Source organism: Bos grunniens, chromosome 12, assembly GCF_055505025.1.
Source record: "Bos grunniens cultivar Pamir isolate PY7600 chromosome 12, Bosgru_T2T1.0, whole genome shotgun sequence".
NCBI classification, from domain to species: Eukaryota; Metazoa; Chordata; class Mammalia; order Artiodactyla; family Bovidae; genus Bos; species Bos grunniens.
In genome coordinates, this window is record NC_141176.1 from 43,339,144 (window position 1) to 43,353,093 (window position 13,950).

The following is a 13,950-nucleotide window of genomic DNA, read 5'->3' on the forward strand; positions in this document are numbered from 1 at the left end:
TATGTTCCTAGAGTCAGTTGGATATATACTTTTTTGGAGAGATAATTATTGAACAATTAATTATTAAGCCTTGAATGATACTGCCCAGATGACCTATGGCTATGAAGTTGTCTCATGACCAGAAATCCCAATCACGCTGTACAGTCAGATCTTTGAAGTTGCTGGGTGAGGGAAATTCAGGAATTTTCCCTAGCAAAGTGAAAATGGTACCAACCGGAGTTAGCAAAATCCAGACAAGCTGAAGTTTGGCAATTCCAAGAAAATGTCTCAGGAGTGCCCCTCCGTTCCTCAGGCATACTAGAAAAGGAAGCACTATCTCTAGTGGCTCAACAGAAATTCAGCTATAGAGACCTTCTAGACCACACTTGAGCTCCTCCAGGTTAATTTCTACAAGGATGGGATAGAGTACAGCTGTGTGCATATGTGCTAAGTCATTTCAGTTGTGTCCTACTCTTTGAAACCCAATGAACTGTAGCCTGCCAGGCTCCTCTGTCCATGGGATTCTCCAACCAAGAATACTGGAATAGGTTGCCATGTCCTCTTCCTTGGGATCTTCCTCACCCAGGGATACAGATCCCATCTCCTGTACTATAATGCATTTCTTTACTTTTGAGCCACTGGAGAAGCTGGAGTATAGCTGACATCCAACCAAAAAGAAGTGACAGAGAGAGAACTGTCCATTACCAAGAGTAAGCCACTAGTTTCACTTCAGGAGTGGAAAATTTCAATTATTTCTACTATTTTAATACTTTTTCTACCTGACAGTGTTCTATTATAAATAATACTGTAAAAGCCATATTTTATTGTAATTATCCCTATAAAACACACTGCCTGTTATTGAAATTTTGCCAAGATTTTCTAGTTTACCTTCTTTCATCTAGTCAGATCTTCAATAACTAGAATATATTTCTGTATAGTAGAAAATAAGCTTATGAATAAATTAATCACAATAAAAAGTGAAGAGATATGGTCTTCTTCTCATTTTTTTTCCCCACAGAATGTCATGAAAAGGAAATTTATATCTTTTCATCTTTCTATATCAGTAAAGAATTTAATATTTCTGAACTCTGCCCAAAGAAGCCACAGTTAACACACTGATATTTAGAAAGACTAATTTATCTCTCAGACTCTACACATGGACATCACCAGATGGTCAACACTGAAATCAGATTGATTATATTCTTTTCAGGCAAAGATGGAGAAGCTCTATACAGTCAACAAAAACAAGACTAGGAGCTGACTGTAGCTCAGATCATAAACTCCTTATTGCCAAACTCAGACTTAAATTGAAGAAAGTAGGGAAAACCACTAGACCATTCAGGTATGACCTAAATGAAATTTCTTATGATTATACAGTGGAAGTGAGAAACAGATTTAAGGGACTAGATCTGATAGACAGAGTGCCTGATGAACTATGGAATGAGGTTCATGACATTGTACAGGAGACAGGGATCAAGACCATCCACATGGAAAAGAAATGCAAAAAGGAAAATGGCTGTCAGGGGAGGCCTTACAAATAGCTGTGGAAAGAAGAGAAGCGAAAAGCAAAGGAAAAAAGGAAAGATATAAGCATCTGAATGTAGAGTTACAAAGAATAGCAGGGAGAGATAAGAAAGCCTTCTTCAGTGATCAGTGGAAAGAAATAGAGGAAAACAACAGAATGGGAAAGACTAGATATCTCTTCAAGAATATTAGAGATATCAAGGGAACATTTCATGCAAAGATGGGCTTGATAAAGGACAGAAATGGTATGGACCTAACAGAAGCGGAAGATATTAAGAAAAGGTGGCAATACACAGAAGAACTGTACAAAAACGAGCTTCATGATCAAGATAATCACAATGGTATGATCACTCACCTAGAGCCAAACATCCTGGAATGTGAAGTTAAGTGGGCCTGAGAAAGCATCACTATGAACAAAGCTAGTGGAGGTGATGGAATTCCAGTTGAGCTGTTTCAAATCCTGAAAGATGATGCTGTGAAAGTGCTGCACTCAACATGCCAGCAAATTTGGAAAACTCAGCAGTGGCCACAGGACTGGAAAAGGTCAGTTTTCATTCCAATCCCAAAGAAAGGCAATGCCAAAGAATGCTCAAACTACCGCACAATTGTACTCATCTCACATGCTAGTAAAGTAATGCTCAAAATTCTCCAAGCCAGGCTTCAGCAAACGTGAACTGTGAACTTCCTGATGTTCAAGCTGGTTTTAGAAAAGGCAGAGGAACCAGAGATCAAATTACAAACATCCACTGGATCATGGAAAAAGCAAGAGAGTTCCAGAAAAACATCTATTTCTGCTTTATTGACTATGCCAAAGCCTTTGACTGTGTGGATCACAATAAACTGTGGAAAATTCTGAAAGAGATGGGAATACCAGACCACCTGACCTGCCTCTTGAGAAATTTGTATGCAGGTCAGGAATCAACAGTTAGAACTGGACATGGAACAACAGACTGTTTCCAAATAGGTAAAGGAGTACATCAAGGCTGTTAATTGTCACCCTGCTTATTTAACTTGTATGAAGAGTACATCATGAGAAACGCTGGGCTGGAAGAAGCACAAGCTGGAATCAAGATTGCTGGGAGAAATATCAATCACCTCAGATATGCAGATAATACCACCCTTATAGCAGAAAGTGAAGAGGAACTAAAAAGCTTCTTGATTAAAATGAAAGGGGAGAGTGAAAAAGTTGGCTTAAAGCTCAACATTCAGAAAATGAAGATCATGGCATCTGGTCCCATCACTTCATGGGAAATAGATGGGGAAACAGTGGAAACAGTGTCAGACTTTATTTTTCTGGGCTCCAAAATCACTGCAGATGGTGACTGCAGGCATGAAATTAAAAGACACTTACTCCTTGGAAGGAAAGTTATGACCAAAAGTTATAGCATATTCAAAAGCAGAGACGTTACTTTGCCAACAAAGGTCTGTCTAGTCAAGGCTGTGGTTTTTCCATTAGTAATGTATGGATGAGAGAGTTGGACTGTGAAGAATGCTGAGCACTGAAGAATTGATGCTTTTGAACTGTGGTGTTGGAGAAGACTCTTGAGAGTCCCTTGGACTGCAAGGAGATCCAACCAGTCTATGCTAAAGGAGATCAATCCTGGGTGTTCTTTGGAAGGAATGATGCTAAAGTTGAAACTCCAGTACTTTGACCACCTCATGCGAATAATTGACTAATTGGAAAAGACTCTGATGCTGGGAGGTATTGGGAGCTGGTGGAGAAGGGAACGACAGAGGATGAGATGGCTGGATGACATCACCAACGTGAGTTTGAGTGAGCTCTGGGAGTTGGTGATGGACAGGGAGGCCTGGCGTTCTGCAATTCATGGCGTCACAATGTGTCTGACATGACTGAGCAACTGATCTGACTGAACTGAATGCAGAGAAAAACTATGCAAAAAATCTTAATGATCCCAGGATATCTGGCTCTAGGTGAGTCATCACACCTTTATGGTTATTGGGATCATTATGATCTTTTGTATAGTAGACCTTAGGAAGCATCATTATGAATAAAGCTAGTGGAGGTGATAGAATTCCAGCTGATCTATTTCAAATCCTAAAAGATGATGCTGTAAAAGTGCTACAGTCAATATGCCAGTAAATTTGGAAAACTTAGCAGTGGCCTTAGGACTGGAAAAGGTCAGTTTTCATTCAAATCCCAAAGAAGGGAAATGCCAAAGAATGTTCAGGCTAGAACAAAATTGCACTGGTTTCACATGCCATCAAGGTAATGCTCAAAACTATACAAGCTAGGCTTCAATAGTATGTGAATCAATAATTTTTAGATGTTCAAACTGGATTAGAAAAGGCAGAGGAACCAGAAATCAAATAGCCAACATTCATTGGATCATATAAAAAGCAAAAGAATTCCAGAAAAACCCCAATGTTCATCGCAGCACTGTTTATAATAGCCAGGACATGCAAGCAACCTACATGTCCATCGGCAGAGGAATGGATAAGAAAGCTGTGGTACATATACACAATGGAGTATTACTCAGCCATTACAAAGAACACATTTGAATCAGTTTTAATGAGGTGGATGAAACTGGAGCCTATTATACAGAGTGAAGTAAGCCAGAAAGAAAAACACCAGTACAGTGTACTAATGCATATATGTGGAATTTAGAAAGATGATAACAACCCTGTATACAAGACAGCAAAAGAGACACAGATGTATAGGACAGTCTTTGGACTCTGTGAGAGAGGGAGAGGGTGGGATGATTTGGGCGAATGGCATTGAATCATGTACAATATCATATAAGAAATGAATGACCAGTCCAGGTTCGATGTAGGATATAGGATGCTTGGGGCTGTTGCACTGGGATGACCCAGAGGGATGGTACGGGGAGGGAGGTGAGAGGGGGGTTCAGGATGGGGAACATGTGTATACCCATGGTGGATTTATGTTGATGTATGGCAAAACCAATACAATATTGTAAAGTAATTAGCCTCAAAGTAAAATAAATATATTAAATTAAAAAAAAAAGAAACTTCTGCTTCATTGACTATGCTAAAGCCTTTGACTGTGTGGTTCATAAGGATTGTGGAAAATTCTTAACGAGATGGGAAGACCAGACCACTTGCCTCCTGAGAAATCTGTATGCAGGTCAAGAAGAAACAGTTAGAAGTGGACATGGGGCAAGGAACTGGTTCCAAATTGGGAAAGGAGTATGTCAAAGCTGTATATTGGCACCCTGCTTATTTAACTTAGATTCAGAGTACATCATGTGAAATGCTGGACTGGATGAAGCACAATTTGGAATCAAGATATCTGGAAGAATTATCAATAAACTCAGACAGGCAGATGATGCCACCCTTATGGCAGAAAGGGAAAAGGAACTAAAGAGCCTGTTGATGAAGATGAAAGAGATTGTTTTAAAACTCACCATTCAACAAACGAAGATCATGGCATCCAATCCCATTACTTCATGGCAAATAGATGGGGAAACAGTGACAGACTTTTTTTTTCTTGGGCTCCAAAATAACTGCAGATGATGACTACAACCATGAAAGAAAAAAAAAAAAAAAGCTTGCTTTTTTGGAAGAATAGCTATGACAAACCTAGACATCATTTAAAAAGCAGAGATATTACTTTACTGACAAAGGTCCATCTAGTCAAACCTATGCTTTTTGCAGTAGTCATGTGCGAATGTGAGAATTGGACCATAAATGTTGCTGAGGACTGAAGAATTGATACTCAGCATTGTGTTGTTGGAAAGACTCTTGAGAGTCCTTGGACTGCAAAGAGATCAAGCCAGTCGGAAATCAACTCTAAATAACCCATGGAAGGACTGATGCTGGAGCTGAAGCTCCAATATTTTGGCCACCTGATGCTAAGAGCCAATTCATTAGAAAAAGCTCTGATTCTGGGAAAGATTGAAGACTGGAGGTGAAAAAAAGATGCCAGAGGATGAGATGGTTGGATAGCATCACTGATTCAATGGACATGAGTTTGAGCAAACTCCTCCAGGAGATGATGAAGGACAGGGAAGCTGCTTGCGCTGTAGTCCATAGGGTCGCAAATGTCGGACATGACTAAGAGGCTGAATACTACAATAACAACCTGCCTGAATATCTTTGTTGTACAGTAGAAATTAACATAGGGCTTCCATGGGGGTTCAGAGGTAACATGTCCACTTGCATTGCAGGAGATGCAGGAGACACTGATTTGACCGCTGGTTGGAGAAGATCTCCTGAAGGAGGAAATGGCCTACCTATTCAAATATTCTTGCTGGGAAAATCTCATAGACAGAAGAGCCTGGTGGTCTACAGTCCATAGAGTTTCAAAGAATTGGACATGACTGAGCATGAGTAACCAACCAACCAGAGATTAACATCACATTGTAAATCTCCTATGTGTCAATAAAATAAAATTTTTAAAAAGATATGGGATGTGCAGAGTGTGCCAATTTAGTTATTTTCCATCAATGCTTGGATTGCAATCAAGTTACCTAGTAATGTTATAGTCTTTGATTTATCCTTTGCTACAGATCAAATATATTATTGGTGTTTTTCTGTTTATTAATATGTTTGATATTTGTGGGTTTCTATTTGGATATCAGTTTGTCTGCTTACAATCCATCTGTACGTAGAGGTAGTCTGGAATACGTGTCCATACTGCATAGCTCTAGGCTCAGGAGCTGATGTAAGCCACCAGAATATCAGCATGTGGGGACAGGGTACAGTACTTAGACCCCAAGACTCCTGATATAGCAAACATGTGTGTTTATAGTATGTGTGAACCGTGTGACCTGCAGTGTTTGAAACACCATAAGCAGGAGGGCTTTTTGTCTTTTTTTTTATATTCTTAGTTGCAATTTATCTATTAAAAGAACTATACTTAGAATCTGAGCACATACACACACACACACATACTTAGTATCTGTCTATTGTCTAGAGATGTCTAGAGATTCAAATAAACACAGGCATCAGGGATTAATTATAAACTGGGATTGCTTTGCTTTCTGAAGTCAGAAGTTTTCTTAGGGAACTTACCCTAAAAATGCACCTTCTTTTCTCAATAGATTGTAGAACACTTGAGAGATTGCAATGACCATTTAGACCCTACAAAATGCTTATTTATCTCTGACCTCAACTTTTAAAGTTGTTCCTTACTTCACTTAATCTAGACAAATAATCTTGCTGCTCCTCAGACAAAATAGTTATGCTCAAACCTTGAGGCCTTTGCACTGGTGTTCACTTATCTTGGATGGTCTTCTCTGTATACTGACATGGAATCTGCTGAATTTCCTAGAGGTTCAAATGTCACCACTGGGAGGCTTATCTGAGCACTCAGCACTACTGACCACTTTTATCCTGCTCTATTTTGTCTGTTTTTCCTCTTTGAGCAAGGAGAACTTTCTAAAATGGCTTATAATGTACTTTTTATTCTAGATATAGTAGGAGTTATGAATTATTTGTGTTTGGAAAATGGTTTTTGTTTTGTTCTGATCTGTTATTCACTGGAGCATGCAAAGTACATGGAATAATATGTGGCCATTTAATAGACACAATAAATAAGTGGGATGAATATGACATGGAGACTCTCAATCTCTGCATTTCTATAAAGTATTAATTCAATTTATTAATAAATATTTGGAACTAAGTTATGAGAAATGAAACCAGCGCTATTATAGTGTTCTCAAATTACCTTAATCAAGATAGATCTTAATCAAGACCCACAAAGGAAGGGGAATAGAGACTTTATGTGGTTTGTTTATCAATAACAAACAAAAAAAATAATATGTGCTCACACACATGTATTTGTATATAGGTACACTCATCATTTCCATAAAACTGATGTCTTTGGATTATTCAATCTTTGTGACATTGTCAAAATTTGGAATTTAGATATCAATTTTCATATTAAAATACAGAAGGGGGATGGCATTCATCATAGTGAATTGAATATGTAGTTCATGGATGCTGCTAGTGCCGCTAAGTCGCTTCAGTCGTGTCCGACTCTGTGCGACCCCATAGACGGCAGCCCACTAGGCCCCCCCATCCCTGGGATTCTCCAGGCAAGAACACTGGAGTGGGTTGCCATTTCCTTCTCCAATGCATGAAAGTGAAAGTGAAGTCGCTCAGTCGTGCCGGACTCTTACCGACCCCATGGACTGGAGCCTACCAGGCTCCTCCATCCATGGGATTTTCCAGGCAAGAGTACTGGAGTGGGGTGCCAGTGCCTTCTCTGAGTTCATGGATAGACAAAAATAAAGAAAAATACCAAATACATTATCCAACATGATGAACACAGAATATTTTTGAAGGCAGTATGAGTGAAATGGCAAAGAGAGGTAGGAAAGTAGCTGAAGATGAATATAGAAATCTAGAATTAAGAGAGAACTATTTTAAAATGTGAAAGACTGGAACACGTGTACACCCATGGCGGATTCCTGTTGACGTATGGCAAAACCAATACAATGTGGTAAAGTAATTAGCCTCCAATTAGAATAAATAAACTTATATTAAAAATAAAATAAAATGTGAAAGGCTGTCATTTTAAGCCTAAGGAGAAAGGACTATCAAAGAAATTGAAGGAAAATATTCAAGAAAGATAGCAAATAAATGATGTTGAATATTCCATTAAACCTGTGAGAAAAATGATATATGGAGAACAAGTAAAAGTGATAACCCACATCATATATTCCCTGGGAGGAAAAAGTTAAGAAAAATAGTTAATGTGTGTCTTAGTTCAGATTGCTATAACAAACTACTGCTAAACCAGGTGGCTTAAACAACAGAAATTTTTTTCTCACAGTGCTGAAGACTGGGAAGCCAAGATCATGTTGTCAGCAGATTTTGTGTCTGGTCTGGCCCTGCCTCCTTGTTCAAAGACAGCTGTCTTCTAGCTATACTTTCACATGGCAGGATGGAGGACAGAGCTCTCTGGGGTCTCCTTTATTGAAGGAAGGAATCCCACTAAGAAGGGCTCCTCCTTAATGATCTAATTACCTCCCAAAGGCCATATCTCCTAAAGTCATTGCACTGAGGATTCAGTTCACTTCAGTCACTCAGTTGTCTCTGACTCTTTGCAACCCCATGGACTGCAGCACGCCAGGCTTCCCTGTCCATCACCAACTCCTGGAGCTTGCTCAAATTCATGTTCATTGAGTGGGCGATGCCATCCAACCATCTCATCCTCTGTCGTCGCCTTCTCCTCCTGCCTTCAGTTTTTCCCAGCATCAGGGTCTTTTCCAATGAATCAGTTCTTTGCATCAGGTGGCCAAAGCATTGGAGTTTCAGCTTCAGCATCAGTCCTTCCAATCAATATTCAAGAATCATTTCTTTTATGATTGACTGTATTGATCTCAGTGCAGTCCAAGGGACTCTCAAGAGACTTCTCCAACACCACAGTTCAAAGGCATCAGTTCTTCAGCTCTCACATTTCTTAATGGTCCAACTCTCACATCCATACATGACTTCTGGAAAAACCATAGCCTTGACAAGATGGACCTTTGTTGGCAAAGTAATGTCTCTACTTTTTAATACACTGTCTAGGTTCGTCATAGCTCTTCTTCCAGGGAGCAAGCGTCTTGTAATTTCATGACTGCGGTCACCATCTGCAGTGATTTTGAAGCTCCTTAAAATAGTCTGTCACTGTTTCTATTGCTTCCCCATCTATTTGCCATGATGCAAGGGGACTGCATGCAGTAATTTTACCTTTTTGAATGTTGAGCTTTAAGCCAGTTTTTTCACTCTCTTCTTTCACTTTCATTGAAAGGCTCTTTACTAAAGAGCACTGCAAAAATAGGAACAAAGTAAGTTTATTTAAAATATGTTTTTTAAAGAGGTAAAAATTAACTTGAAAATAAAAATTAAGGGTATAGTAAGAATAGATACTACACTTGATCTTATCCAAAAGAGCTGCCATATGGCCCTGCAATCCCACTCCTGGGCATATATCTGGAGAAAAACAAGATCAAGGATACATGTACCACCATGTTCATTGCAACACTGTTTACAATAGTCAATACATGTAAACAACAACAACAGAGGAATGGATAAAGAAGATGTGGTATATATGTACAATATAATGCTACTCAGCCATTAAAAAAGAATTAAATATTACCTTTTTCAGCAACATGAATGGACCTAGAGAATGTCATACTGAGTGAAGTAAGTCAGGCAGAGAAGGAGAAATATCATATGACACCCCTCATATGTAGAATCTACAAAGTAATGATACAAATGTACTTATAAAGCAGAAAGAAATTGACAGATTTAGAATACTAATTTGTAGTTGCTGGGGGGAGGGACAGTTAGGGAGTTTGGATGGTCATGCACACACTGTCACATTTAAAATGTATAATCAACAAGGACCTATTGTACAACACATGGAACTAACTCTGTTAAATGTTATGTGGTAATCTGTGTGGGAAGGGAGTTTGGGAGAGAATGGACACATGTATATGTATGCCTGAGTCCCTTCACTGTTCACCTACAACTATCACAACATTGTTAAGTTATACCACAATACATAATAAAGTGAAAATAAAAGTCATATTAAAGAAAATACAATATTAGAATAATACACAAAATAAAACAAAATATCTATATCTATCTGTCTATATAGAAAATGAGAGTGGTAGTGAGAAAAATGTCCTCCTTAGTCCTCTGTTGACCTCCCTGCATAATGAACAGCAGCCGATCTACCTACTGAAGAAGTCCTTCAATACTTCTAGAAAGGTCTCTGTATCTGCTATGGGCACTGTGGGGTTCACTCAGCCTCAGGTCTGGCCTTACTCCAGGTTATTTTTGCTCCCAAAGCCCACAATTGCCCCCATTGTCCACAGTCCACAGGCTAATTGCAGAAATTTAATCTGGTGCACCATTGTCTGCAGGAGTGAATTCTCTTCCTCTTTTTTTGCTCATACAGCCCCATGTGCTCAGCTTTGGTTTGGGGCCTACCTCTGCTTGTAGGCAGGCTGCCCTCTGGTGTCTGTTCCCCATCCAGAAAAGAGGGATAAAAGCTGAGTTTTATTAGGGCTCATTTGTTCAGTCTAGATGGAGAGAGGGAGGGATATGGCAGCCACGATTAGGATGTATTGGGGAATGCCTGCAGAGGTAAAGACCTGCTAGATGTCGTTAGTAATGTGAGATGGGCCATGCACTGTTTCAAGAGTAACTGGCCCTGGATTGTGGGTCCCTAGGAAGAGCCAATCTGCATAGGCACCCAGGAAAGTGTGGGCAATAACTTGTGCCTTCTCACAACTCAGTGGCAGTTTTTACTTCTGGCGTCAGAACCTCAGTGGCAGTATTTTGTCTGGTGCCTCAGGCACTCCCCCTGGCTTTGGTAGTAGCCAGGGTTCCCCATCCAAGGATCCTAAACTGAAGTTGCATCTAGTTCCACCTCTGGTGTTCCTGCCAGCTTTGGCAGTGGATTCTGGCGGTTGTCTCTACCTCTAGAGTCTGGCAGTTAGCAGCCAATGCTTGTCTGACCTATGGCATTCTTGAAGGTGGGTTCTTATGATTTGTGAGCGTGAGGAATTAGAGGGTAACCGTAGCAATCATTCTGTGTTTCTCTGGAAGACATAGGCTTTTCCCTGGGCTCCATCAGCTCTGTTGTACTAGTCCTCTCAGAGTATCTTCATGGCAGTCAACACCCCTCACTCCTGCTGTCCGAACTCCCAAGTTTGAGACTCAGCACCCAGCCCCCACTTGCTGTGGGTATGCAAGCTGTGTCTTGGTTGGAAAGTCCTCTTTGGCAGTGATCTCTGTGGTGAATTCTCTCCATTTTGTTGTCCAAGCACCTACTTCTATGTTCTCTGATGAGGTTCTGAAGTTCCTCCCTGTTCCCTCCCACGAGAAGTTTTCCAAGTGTATGGAAACATTTCCTCTTTCATGACTGGGGCACAGGTCTCCGTCTCAAAATCCTTTGTCTCTCCCTCCCTCTCTCTCTCTTTTTTTTAATCTCCATCTTTTCTCTACTTCATTCTGAGGAGATTTGCTTGCCTTTTGGAAGTCTAGGGTCTTCTGCAAGGGTTCAGAAGGTGTTCTGTAGGATTTGTTCCACACACAAATATACTTTGGATGTTTTTGTTGGGAGGAAGGTGAACTCCCTGCCTTAATCCACCATCTTCCATGTATCTGGACATTTTTCCTGAATAATTATTGCTTTGTCAAGCTCCACATAGTGTAGAAGATGTACTAATGTTGATATGAGAGCATTCATTTTTAATTATTTTTCCTTATTAGGCCTTTACAATTTAATGGGAACATCATATACAAAATTATTTCTATGTTCATGTTTTGTATGATTCACAATTGTGGCAATTCTTGAAAATTTATTACAGATTATTCTTGATTGTGTTACTCAAGTCCCTTCACCACAACAAGGCTGTGATCCACGAAGGGGAAAATATGTTAGTAGCACAGTCATGTCCAAATCTTTGTGACCCCATGGACTGTAGCTTGCCAGGCTCCTCTGTCCATGGAATTCTCCAGGCAAGAATACTGGAGTAGATAGCCATTCCCTTCTCCAGGGCATCTTCCTGACCCAGTGCTCAAAACTTAGTTTCTTGCATTACAGGAAGATTCTTTACTATCACCTCAGATATGTAGATAATACCACTCTAATGGAGGAAAGTGGAGAAGAACTAAAGAGCCTTTTAATGAGGGTCAAAAAGTAGAGTGAAAAAGCTGGCTTGAAACTCAATATTACAAACTAAGATCACAACATCTGGTCCTATCACTTCATGGCAAATAGAAGGGTAAAAGTGGAAATGGTGACAGATATTATTTTCTTGGGCTCCAAAACTCCTATCAACAGTGACTGCAGCCATGAAATTGAAAGATGCTTGCTCCTTGGAAGAAAAGCTGTAACCAACCTAGACTGCATATTAAAAAGTAGAGACATTACTTTGCCGACAAAGGTCCATCTAATCAAAACTATTGTTCTTCCAGTAGTCATGTATGGATGTGATGGACTATAAAGAAAGCTGAGCACCAAATAATTGATGCTTTGGAACTGTGATGTTGGAGAAGACTCTTGAGAGTCCCTTGGACTGCAAGGAGATCCAACCAGTCAATCATAAAGGAAATTAGTCCTGAATATTCATTAGAAGGACTGATCCTGAAGCTTAAACTCAAATAATTTGGCCTCCTGATGCTGAGTGGACTCATTGGAAAAGACCTCAGTGCTAAGAAAGATTGAAGGCAAAAGGAGAAGGGGCAGCAGAAGATAGAGATGGTTAGATAGCATTACTGACTCAATGGACATGAATCCGAACAAACTCCAGGAGATAGTGAAGGACGGGGGAGCCTGATGTGCAGCAGTCCATGGTGTTGCAAAGAGTCAGATATGACTTAATGACTGAAAAATAACAACATTCTTGGTTGCAAAAAGCTATATAAGCCATTTATAAATCATAAAAATTTTATGTTTGCTGCTGAATTTTCTTAAATGAATTTTAAATGTTTTTGGTTAAGTTCATTACCAAACTCTTCCTCTTTGAGCCCAGAAAAGTTGCTTGCAATATAGAAAAATAAATTCTCACTACTTTGACTGATTCTGAATCTTAAAGCAAAGAAGTTTTATACACAGGCCCAATGTAGAGAAAAGCAGAAGTCTTTCATTTCTTAAATATCTCATTGATTGTCTCAGCCAGTCATTGAAATCGTCTGAGGAAGCATTACATTACTGAGGAAGCATCTTACTGCTGTAGGAAAGGGGACCCCTTCCAGGGCCTGAAACTGGGCTCTTGTCTAACACTCAGAAATGAATTGTCTGAGGAGACATATGTGCTGACAAAGCAAAAGATTTTATTGGGAAAGGGTGCCAGGGCAGAGAGCAGAAGGGTAAGGGAACCCAGGAGAACTGCTTTGTCATATGGCTTGCAGTCTCGTGTTTTATGGTGATGGGATTAGCTTCTGGGTTTGTCCTTAGCCCATCATTCTGACTCAGAGTCCTTCCTGGTGGTGCATGCCTTGTTAAGCCAAGATGGATGCCAGAGAGAAGGATTCTGGGAGGTGGTCAGACAGGTGGTGTCTCTTTTTAACCTTTCCCGAACTCTTCTGGTTGGTGGAGGTTTATTAGTTCCCTTTTCTTACCAGGACCTCCTGTTGTAAAACAACTCATGCAAATAGTTACTATGGTGCCTGGCCAGGGTGGGTGGTTTTGATCAGTGTGCTTCCCCTAACATTACTGCTTACAAAATCTGTCACTATTTTGATGATTAAGCCTAATGTATTGTTCACTAAAGTTGGATTTTATTATTCAAGAGAAAAAAAAAGCATTTATAAACTCATATGTTTTAATCAGAGCAATAATGGTAATACATAACAAAGACACATTTTTGTGTTTTTAATAATCCCCATTCTTTATACTCTAGGGAATTGCTTCAAAACTTTTATACTCTTTTCAAGTTTATTATGCTAATCATACTATTGTCTTCACAACTCTAAAGTCACCATAAAATCACCATAATCCACACACTAGCACAACCA